Source organism: Pongo pygmaeus, chromosome 14 (genome assembly GCF_028885625.2).
Source record: "Pongo pygmaeus isolate AG05252 chromosome 14, NHGRI_mPonPyg2-v2.0_pri, whole genome shotgun sequence".
NCBI classification, from domain to species: Eukaryota; Metazoa; Chordata; class Mammalia; order Primates; family Hominidae; genus Pongo; species Pongo pygmaeus.
The window spans coordinates 58,139,481-58,151,112 of NC_072387.2; the positions used below are offsets into that span (position 1 = coordinate 58,139,481).

The window sequence follows — 11,632 nt, forward strand, 5'->3', positions numbered from 1 at the left end:
TATCCTGGCTGGGCATGGTGGCTTATGCCTGTAATCCCAGCCCTTTGGGAGGCTAAGGCAGGAGGATTGCTTGAGCCCAGGAGTCTGAGACTAGTCTGGGCAACATGACGAAACCCCATCTCTACCAAAAATTAGCCAGGCAAGATGGCACACAGCTGTGGTCCCAGCTACTCGGGAGGCTGTGGTGGGAGGATTGCTTGAGTCTGGGAGGTCAAGGCTGCAGTGAGCTATGATTGCACCACTGCACTCCAGTCTGGGCAACAGAGCAAGACCTTGTCTCAAAAAAAACAAAGAAAGAATGTCCCTATTTTTATGAGATGTGTACCAGAATAATTAAGGACAGAGTGTAATGAGGTCTGCAAATGGTTCACACAAAAAATTAATACTGTATATATCCATGTCCATAAAGAAAGAGAAAATATGGCAAAATGTTTGCAATTGTTAAATCGAGGAGCTATTCTTTATACTCTTATTTAAACTTTGAAAATTTTTTTTTTTTTTGATATGGTGTCTCGCTCTCTTGCCCAGGTTGGACTGCAGTGGCGTGATCTCAGCTCACTACAACCTCCACCTCCGAGGTTCAAGTGACTCTTGTGCCTCAGCCTCCCCAGTAGCTAGGATTACAGGTGTGCACCATCACGTCTGGCTAATTTTTGTATTTTTAGTAGAGATGGGGTTTCACCATGTGTGATCCACCCACTTTGGCCTCGCAAAGTGCTGGGATTACAGATGAGAGCCACCACGTCCAGCTAAACTTTGAAATTTTCATAGCAAAATATTGTAAGGTGGGATGAGATGTGCCCTTTATATTCCAAACTAAGAAAGCAGGATATTTCAGTAATTTATTTGTTCATAAAGATCTTTTGAATGCCTGCCATGTGCTAGGCACTGTAATAAGGTCTGGGTATACCTTGGTGATTAAAATAGTAATGTTTTCTTTTATAATTGTTATGCTGCATTACCCAATCGCTCCTTTAAGACTGAAGGATTTATTCCCCCAGCTTTTGGGAAGCTTGTATGCTGACAGCCTTCTTCAGTGAATGTCTTGCTAAAGAAAGCTGCCTTATTCAAGGTCCAGCCACCTTCTAGGGGCAGCCTGCAACAAATGACTAGTCGACGTCGGAATGTTAAGACCTGATCTGCGGTGGTTCATGCCTGTAATCCCAGCACTTTGGGAGGCCAAGCTGGTGATCACTTGAGGCCAAGAGTTCGAGACCAGCCTGGCCAACATGGTGAAACCCCATCTCTACTAAAAATACGAAAAATTAGCTGGGTGTGGTGGCTGATGCCTGTAATCCCAGCTACTCGGGAGGCTGAGGCAGGAGAATCGCTTGAACCCAGGAGGCAGAGGTTGCAGTGAGCCAAGACTGCACCACTGCACTCCAGCCTGGGCCACAGAGCAAGATTCCATCTCAAAAAAAAAAAAAAAAAAAACCTGTCCCTTTCACCTCCTCAGGGAACATCTCTGAAGAATCATCCCAGCTTTAGAACTCCCCATGGGGTTGGCTGAGGGCTGGTTGTGACTACACTGCAGCCCACTTTCTCTTTCTGCCAGTTTTGCTTCCATCCTTTTCCTCCACAGGTCCCAAGAGCACCTACCATTGAAAAGGCATTAAATAACCAAGTGGAATGACTCAGCCAGTTGATGTCAGCCAGCTTTCTCATCAACCACCCTAATCCTGGCACAATGGATTCATAGAGGAGACATGGAAGCAAAGAAGGAGGCTATCCATGGGCCCAACCACATGATGTCCCACTTACCATTGTTAATCTAGCTACTGTCACAGCCAAATAATCACCCTGACACCAACAGAAACTGTTGCTGAAACTCAGTACAACAATATCCCTTGAAGATACCAACCAGCCACTTGATGGCAAATTGACCCTATTGAACTCTTTCCATAATGAAAGCGGCAGCCATTCATTTTCACAGGAATAGGCAGGTATTCTGTGTATGGGTTTGCCTTTCCTGACTGCAGTCTCATCAAACATGACCATCCAAGGGCTTATGCTGTATTTAATCCACCAAAGTGGCATTCCACATATCATTGCAGCAGACCAAGGGACCAGCTTTACAACAAAGGACATATAGCAGTGGTCACATGACCATGGAATCCACTGGACCTATCATATGGCACACCACCCAAGCTACTGGCCTCATAAGCAATGGAACAGCCTATTGAAAGCTTGGCTAAAGTGCCAACTTGGAAATGATACCCTGTGAGGATAAAGCACTACCCTTGGAATGCTTTTACACTGTTGGTGAGAGTGTAAATTAGTTCGACCACTATGGAAGACAGTGTGGTGATTCCTTAAAGATCTAGAACCAGAAATACCATTTGACCCAGCAATCCCATTACTGGGTATATACTCAAAAGATTATAAATCATTCTACTGTAAAGACACATGCGCACGTATGTTTACTGCAGCACTATTTACAATAGCAAGGACTTGGAACCAACACAAATGTCCATCAATGATAGACTGGATTAAGAAAATGTGGCACATATACACCATGGAATACTATGCAGCCATAAAAAAGCATGGGATCATGTCGTTTGCAGGGTCATGGATGAAACTGGAAGCCATCATTCTCAGCAAACTAGCACAGGAACAGAAAACCAAATATCACAGTTCTCACTCATAAGTGGGAGTTGAACAATGAGAACACACGGACACAGGGAGGGGAACATCACACACCAGGGCCTGTCGGGGGGTGGGGGGCAAGGGGAGGGAGAGCATTAGGACAAATACCTAATACATGTGGGGCTTAAAACCTAGATGACAGGTTGACAGGTGCAGCAAACCACCATGGCACATGTTTACCTACGTCACAAACCTGCACATTCTGCACATGTATTCCAGATCTTAAAATTTAAAAAAAAAAAAATTTTTTTAAAGCACTACCCTCCAGGATGCAGTAATGCCTGAAGTCAGTCACCATTATATAGTGCTGTATCCCCAAGAGAATACCTGGGAGAGGAATCCATGGTGTGGGAGCAGCAGTGTCCCCACTTGCTATCAGTCCCAGTGACCCACTTAAAGAATTTATGTTTTCATCCTCACAAATGTAGCCCACAGGGTCGAAGGTCTTGGTTTCCAATGGGGAAACATTTCCACCAGGGAACACAGCAAGAGTCTTCATTGAACTTTAAGCTACATCATCATGCAGGCACTTTGGGCCTTTCATGCCAAGGACCAGCAGGCAAGGAAAGGATCCCGGTTGGGGTGATTGACTCTTATCATCAAGAGGCAGTCCAGCTGTTGTTACACAATAGAGGCAGGAGGCATATGTTTGATACCCAGATCATCGACTTGGACATCTGTTAGTACCAGCTTGCACAATTTCGATGGCAAATGGACAAGTGCAGCAGCTACACCCTGAGAAGGTACGGCAAACAGGAACCAGAATGCCTCAGTTTTGAGAGTCTGAGTCACCTCACTAGAAAAGTCACCTAAACCTTCACAGGGACTTGTCGATGGTGAGGAGAATCTAGAATTCACAGCAGAGGGGTGGGGGGATGAATATCAGCTATAGCCTCAAGACCAGCTGCAGCTGCAGGGAGGCTGTAGTTCATCCTACCAACCCTCCTTTTATAAGTCATCCCCAGGAAGAGAGGCCCACCAGTGTCCCAAAGGAGCCACTCCCAGAATTCTTGTAAAGAAAGTAGATCTGAGTGACACTTGCTGTATTAGGCTGTTCTCACATTGCTATAAAGAAATATCTGAGACTGAGTAATTTATAAAAAAAGAGGTTTTGTTGGTTTATGGTTCTGCAGGCTTTACAGGAAGCATAGCGCTGTTTTTCCGTTATGGTGGAAGGTGAAGGGGAAACAGGCATGTCACATGGTGAAAGCAGGAGCAAGTGAAGGGAATGGGGTAGATGCCACACACTTTTAAAACTGCCAGATCTCATGTGAACTCAGAGCGAGAGCTCACTTATCACCAAGAGGATGGCGCAAGCCATTCATGAGGGACCCACCCCACCTTCCCCCGTGATCCCAACATCTGTCACCAGGCTCCACCTTCCAACATTGGGGATTACATTTCAACCTGAGATCCCAACACCTCTCACCAGGCTCCACCTTCCAACATTGGGGATTACATTTCAACCTGAGATTTGGGTGGGGACAAATATCCCTATGCTATCACGTGCTGTGGACTGCCTTGCCTGGGTTATAGCTGTCATCCGTCTGGGGATGGCTTCAGCTAAAGAGAGCTGCCTCAGTGTAAGGCCTGTGCCGAACAGCTAGTGTACGGCGACTGATTGATGCCCAATCCTATTTCCTTTTGTTCAATGGGTGTTGATTAGAGTGCCCCCTCGTAAACTTCCTATGTGCTAATCTCCAGCTCGCAGTTGGCTTCCGGGGAACATCTTATCTGTGACAGTCTCTCCAGTGTAGATTACAGTTTGCAGAAGACAGCAAACAAGCAAAATAGATTTGTCATTTGTACACTGAAGGAAATGAACAAGATGCAATGATAGCAGATAACAGGGAGGTGTACCTGGAAGAGGTGACACTTAAGCCAAGAACTATAAACAGATAGATGCCAGCCATGTGAAAAGCAGGTAGGAGAGTGTGTCCCAGAAAGAGAAACAGTTCTGATAAAAGCTGATCGCAAAGAGTCAGGCATGTTTAAGTACCACCCAGAGCTTTGTAATCTTTTTAAAAGTTTTTCTGCTGCCAGGCACGGTGGCTCACACCTGTAATTCCAGCACCTTGGGAGGCCAAGGCGAGTAGATCACTTGAGGTGAGGAGTTTGAGACCAACATGGCAAAACCCTGTCTCTACTAAAAATATAAAAATTAGCCGGGCATGGTGGCGATGCCTGTAATTCCAGCTACTCAGAAGTCTGAGGCACAAGAATCGCCTGAACCTGGGAGGTGGAGGTTGGAGTGAGTCGAGATCACACAACTGCACTCCAGTGGTGCGATCACATCTCACTGCAGCTTTGACCTCCCCAGGTTCAAGTGATCTCCCACCTCAGCCTCCCAAGTAGCTGGGACTACAGGCATATGCCACCATGCCCCACTAGTTTTTTTGCAGAGATGGTTTCACCATATTGTCCAGGTTGGTCTCAAACTTCTGGGCTCAAGCAATCCATCCACCCTGGCCTCCCAAAGTGCTAGGATTACAGATGTGAGCCACCATGCATAGCCTAAAGGATTTTATTTCAAATGCAATGGAAAGCCTTCAAAGGGTTTTAAGACAAGAGAGTAACATGCTATGATTTACATTTTTTAAAAATTCTCTCTGGATACAGTGTGGAAAACAGATTGGATGGGGGGAACCATTAAGAAGGTTATTTGCAGGGCGGGGCGTGGTGGTTCACACCTGTAATCCCAGCACTTTGGGAGGCTGAGGTGGGTGGATCACGAGGTCAGGAGATCGAGACCATCCTGGCCAACATGGTGAAACCCTGTCTCTACTAAAAATACAAAAATCAGCCAGGCGTGGTGGTGTGTGCCTGTAGTCCCAGCTACTCAGGAGGCTGAGGCAAGAGGCTCACTTGAATCCGGGAGGTGGAGGTTGCAGTGAGCCAAGATTGTGCCACTGCACTCCAGCCTGGGCGACAGAGCAGGACTCCATCTCGAAAAAGAAATAAAAATTAAAATAAAATAAAAATGTTATTGCAGTATCAAGGAAAGATGCCCACCCAAAGTCTGTCTCTTCACACTAAACCATAGTCCAAATGCCCAAGACCTTGGAATTCCATGCCCAGACAGCTCCAACCCACTTCCAAGATTTGCATGGGCCTCTTCCCTAGGTCCTTCTCCTCAACAGCAGACTCCACACACCTAGAGCCGTGGGGTGGCCTGTCTGTTTGTGGGGAATGTGGACAGAGTTTGGAAGAGAAGTATCCACAAGCATGTGGGTGAAGCCCCTTGCAGTGCCAGATGAAGCCAGGATTGGAAATGGAGGGGGATGAGGTCAGGGGAAAGGGGCCGGGGTGGTAATCACTCCCTACCCTGCCAAGTTCCAATATGGAACCCCTAGGATTTCTAAATTCAAGGTATGGCCATCCAAGTCACTAAAAAGCTGTATCTGTCAAGATAGGAGGATAGGCTGGGTGTGGTAACTCACACATGTAATCCTGATGCTTTGGGAGGCTGAGGCTGGAGGATCATTTGAGCCCAGAGGTTTAAGACCAGCCTGAGTTACATAGCGAGACCCCCATCTCTAAGAGAATAAAAAAAATAATTAGCCAGGTGTAGTGGTGCTTGCTTGTAGTCCCAGCTACCCAGGAGGCTGAGGCAAGAGAATTGCTTGAGCCTGGGAAGTTGAGGCTGTAGTGAACTGTGATTGTGCCACTGCACTCCAACCTGATGGATAACAGAATGAGACTCTGTCTTAAAAAAAAAAAAAAAAAAAAAAAGGGATAGAACATATTTTATTTAACAAGTTATTCGCTTGATTTCTGACTTAAAAATTTTTAGACATATGGTATCCCCCATTTGTAATTTTGCACTGGGTGCTACAGATGTTCAGGATAGCCCCGGAAGTCACGTTATCTATAAAGAAACAATAAGAGACCAAAAGCTGGTTTCTTATTTCAAACAGTAGATAATGCACAGAGGATAATGCAGTATCTTCAAAATGAAGGGGAAAATTTCTGTCAGTTTAGAATTCCCTGTCTAGTTAAACTGGTATTCAAAAGTGAGGATAAAATAAAGACATTATCAAACCAAGACTAAGAGAATTTCCCACTCACAGACCCTTGCTGAAAGAAGTCCTAAAGGATGTAGTTTATTTATTTATTTTGAGACAGAGTCTTGCTCTGTCACCCAGGCTGGAGTGCAGTGACGCAGTCTTGGCTTACTGCAACCTCTGCCTCCTGGGTTCAAGCAATTCTTCTGCCTCAGCCTCCAGAGTAGCTAGGACTAGGTATGCACCACCGTGCCTGGCTAATTTTTTCATATTTTTAGTAGGGATGGGGTTTCACCATGTTGGCCAGGCTGGTCTCGAACTCCTGACCTCAAGTGATCTGCCCACCTCGGCCTCCCAAAGTGCTAGGATTACAGGCATGAGCCACCGCGCCTGGCCAGGATGTAGTTTAGAAAGAAGAAAAATAAACCCAGCAGAAAAGATCAGTATGTGAGGCTTAATGATGAGCAAAGAAATGACTAATTTTTAGAGGATAAGCACAGGGTGGAACTAGACTAGTACCTAGCAATCAAATGAAAGGTGAGAGGCAAGATTCACAGTTAAAGCAGTCTAAGATCTTTATGATGCAAGGTATACAATTTAAACTTTTTCAGCTATAACTTTTTAGTTTTTTTTAATCTCAGAAAAAATATGGAATGCTTCACGAATTTTTTATTTTTTTGTTTGTGGAGATGACGGGGTCTCACTATGTTCACCAGGCTGATCTTGAACTGCTGGCTTCAAGCAATCCTTCCGCCTTGGCCTCCCAAAGTGCTAGGACTATGGATGTGAACCACCACACTGGGTCTGAGCTATAAATTTTAATGTTTTTAAAGTAACTATCTTAAGCAAATATGCAAAAAGAAAGAAAAAAAGTGAATAGTTAGGATGAAAGCCCCCCTCCCCCAAAACAGCAAAACAAGTTTAGTTGTTAGTACATATAAAATAGTCTTCATTTCAATATGAAAAAAGGCACTAATTTTTTTTTTAAGATGGAGTCTTGCTCTGTCGCCCAGGCTGCAGTGTAGTGGCGCAATCTCGGCTCACTGCAAGCTCCGCCTCCCGGGTTCACACCATTCTCCTGCTTCAGCCTCCCGAGTAGCTGGGACTACAGGCGCCCCCAACCACACCCGGCTAATTTTTTGTACTTTTAGTAGAGACGGGGGTTCACCGTGTTAGCCAGGATGGTCTCGATCTCCTGACCTCGTGATCTGCCTGCCTCGGACTCCCAAAGTACTGGGATTACAGGTGTGAGCCACCACACCCGGCCTACTAATTTATTTTTTGTAAAACTCCTCTAACCCAAACCACTGGCTATAAAATATCACCTCTGCCGTAATTGCCCCCCAAATACAAGTTATTTTTCATCTGTGAAGGAAGCTTTATGAGAGCTATTGCACTTTATTCTTATAAAACTCCATGACAGATAGACATTAAAATGTTTGCAGAAATCTCATAAACTTGGCTTTTAAATGAATGAGTCAGTTATCAACAGCTATTTGCACAAAACTTTACTCTTTTCTCTGAGCCATACAAAGAAAACAGGACAGTCCCTCCCATGAAGGAGCTTAAAATCTGATTTGGCAGAAGCAAGCTGTATAAATTCACCTGGAAATAAAACCTGGGATAGAAGACAGCAAATAGTAAAAGGCTGCAACTGGTATAACCCTTACATATCTTGGAAGGCTTTGACTCAGTACATGAAATTTCAGCTTTAAGAGAGGTAGAATTTCGTTAGAGAAAACTGCGGACTGGCATAAGCATAAAGCACTGGCATAAGCATAAAGCGGACTGGCATAAGCATAAAGCACTCAAACAGCAAAAGGTGTTAGAGCCAAGACAGAAGATATTTTCAAAAAAGAAGGGTAGCTGGGTGTGGTGGCACATTTCTGTAGTCTTGTAACCGCCCAGTGGGTTCATTTTCCCTCCTGCCCAGATAGAGCTGATTTATCCGGACAGGGGAGTCATGATGCAGAGTTTAACTCACACAGAGCGGGCTGACAGGAGATCAGAGTTTTATTATTACTCAAATCAGTCTCTTCAAAGATTTAGAGACTAGGGTTTTTCAAAGACAGTTTGGTGGGTACAGGGCCAGTGAGTCGGAAGTGCTGATTGGTTGGATCAGAGATGAAATCATAGGGAGTCAAAGCTGTCCTGCGCTGAATTTGTTTCTGGATGGGGCCCACAGGACTGGTTGATGAGTCCAGGTGGACCCATTGTTCATCAGAAATGCAAAAACCCAGGCCGGGCACGGTGGCTCACGCCTGTAATCCCAGCACATTGGGAGGACGATGCGGGTGGATCACGAGGTCAGGAGATCGTGACCATCCTGGCCAACATGGTGAAACCTCATTTCTACTGAAAATAATAAAAAAATTAGCCGGGCGTGGCGACGTGCGCCTGTAGACCCAGCTACTCAGGAGGCTGAGACAGGAGAATGGCGTGAACCCGGGAGGCGGAGCTTGCAGTGAGCTGAGATCATGCCACTGCACTCCAGCCTGGGCGACAAAGCGACACTCCGTCTCAAAAAAATAAATAAATAAATAAAGGCAAAAACCTGAAAAGACATCTCAAAAGGCCAGTCTTAGGTTCTACAATAGTGATGTTATCTGCAAGAATAATTGAGGAAGTTGCTAATCTTGTGGCCTCCACAATAATGGTTGGTAATATTTTAGCTAAGCCTGTATCTTAATAGAATCCAGGCCCCTCCCATTCTAACTTGACCTTCCGTTAGGTTTACAAGGGCAGTTTAGTTTTGGGGGAGGGCTATTATCGTTTAAACTATAAACTAAATTTGCCCCAAAGTTACCTCGGCCCACATCCAGGAATGAGTGAAGACAGTCAGCCTGTGAGACTGGAAGCAAGATGGAGTCAGCCATGGCAGATTTCTTTTACTGTTGTAATTTTGCAAAGGCAGTTTCAGCCCGAGCTACTCAGGAGGCTGAGGCTTCACTTGAGTCCAGGAATTCGGGCTGTAGTGCACTATCATGGTGGCTGTGAATAGCTGCTGTACTCCAGCCTGGGCAATGTAGCAGACCCAGTCTTTAACTAAAAAAAAAAAAAAAAAAAAAAAAAAAGGACATATCCTAATCTGTCATGGGATTAGAGTTTAAAAAAAAAGAGGGGGTTAATCATTGTGTGAAATACTGAGAGAAATCATTTAATGAGTCATAATATGGACAGAAGTAAACACAAGGATGAAATAATTGAAAATACTGTTTTCAATATGACACCAACTTGAATATTTTATCTAATTTCCCTTCTTGTATATGCCATTAAAATTTTCAAAAAATGTAGCAAATATAAATACAGATGTTGACTTTCTGTGAGTTACGTATATGAATAGCTTACAGTTTTACTGCTTCTACATACAACTTTATTTCCTAGACTTTCTCTAGCTTAAAAAAATCCTGCAGACAAGATCACCATTATATTGCTTGTGTTTTAAGTTCAGGGCTGTAGGCTTCTGGTTTGTAATACTGAGAGAAACGCTATTAATAGTATTCCTAAAGGCATAAAGCTTTCCTCCAAGCCATGACTCTGGGACCAAGGCTCCTTTCATTTTGTGGCCCTGCCATCTTCAACAAGTGGTTTCCAGGGTCTTTACAGAAGGGGAAAGAACAAGGAGGACCACTGTGGGAGATCTGTGTGTGAGCTTAGCCTGGAAGTAGCACGCTTCTCTTCCTTTTGTTACAGTAGGTAGTAGGCAGACATGAACAGGGCAGGAAAGCACCCCCCTACCACAACCAGGAATGTCAGGAAACCATCAGGTAATGGTCAGGCGGTTGTTAACTGTCTCTCTAAAATAATAATTGGTTGCAGCCAGCGCCAGAGAAAGGCAGGCTCTCAATAAATAGAAAACACCCGAAACTGGTGATCAGCAGCTTCCTGGTAAGATCTCAGGAGCTGGGCGAGTGGGCTCAAGCACGAAAACTAAGAGGCAAAATGGCAGACTTTAACCAGTATATGACCTTCCTCTACAACACTCAACTGGTAAGGGAAAAACACCTCAAGTGAGCATGTGCACAGCTTCAGTAAACACACAGCACATGCGGCCCTTCCCAAGTGCTGGCAGGCCAGTGAGAATGCAGACAGCCCACCCCAAAGGAAGAACTGGGAGAAGAGATGTAACCCGCTGGAAGCATGCCAGTGTATAAAGCCCCGAGTCAAAAGTCAAACTGTACACTTGAATCTTTCACATTACCTGCTTGGCCCTCTTCCAAGTGTACTTTTTTAAAATTCCTGCTCTAAAACGTTTTAAAGACTTTCACTCCTGCTCTAAAACTTGCCTCAGTCTCTCCCTCTGCCTTATGCCCCTCGGTCAAGTTCTTTCTTCTGAGGCAGCAAGAATTGAGGCTGCTGCAGACCTGTACAGATTCACTGCTGCTAACACTTTCACATTCCACTGATCAGGACTCAGTTGCATGGCCACAACTAACTTAAGTGAAGAATGGAAAATGTGGTTTAACTGTTTGCTCAGGAAAAAAAAGAAACAGTTTAGTAAACAGTTGGCCAGTCTCTGCCATACATACTTTTTTCCCATTTAATCCTAACAACCCCATAAGATATGTGTAATAACTTATACCACTTTATGGATGAGGAAATTGAAATCTTTTTTACTTGTACACATTTATGGGGTACATGTGAAATTTAGTTACATGTATATAATGTGGATTAATGAAGTCTGGTTTTTTGTTTTGCATTTTGTTTTTTTGTTTTTTCTGTTTTTTGTTTGTTTGTTTTTGAGACAGGGTCTTGCTCATGGCTCACTGCAGCCTTGACCTCCCAGGCTTCAGCAATCCTCCTATCTCAGCTTCCCTGGTAGCTAGGACTATAAGTGCATGCCACTGTGCCTGGCTAATTTTTTTATTTTTTGTAAAGACGGAGTTTCACCATGTTGCATAGGCTGGTCTCTAACTCCTAAGCTCAAACCATCTGCCCACCTGGGTCTCCCAAAGTGCTGAGATTACAGGTGTGAGCCACCA

General features: G+C 44.6%; 1 pseudogene; it reads right to left on the reverse strand.

Annotated features, from left to right (window-relative positions):
- Positions 1–1,191: 1,191 nt before the first annotated feature.
- On the reverse strand, positions 1,192–11,073 carry LOC134738017 (uncharacterized; annotated as a pseudogene).
- Between the last annotated feature and the right edge of the window lie 559 nt (positions 11,074–11,632).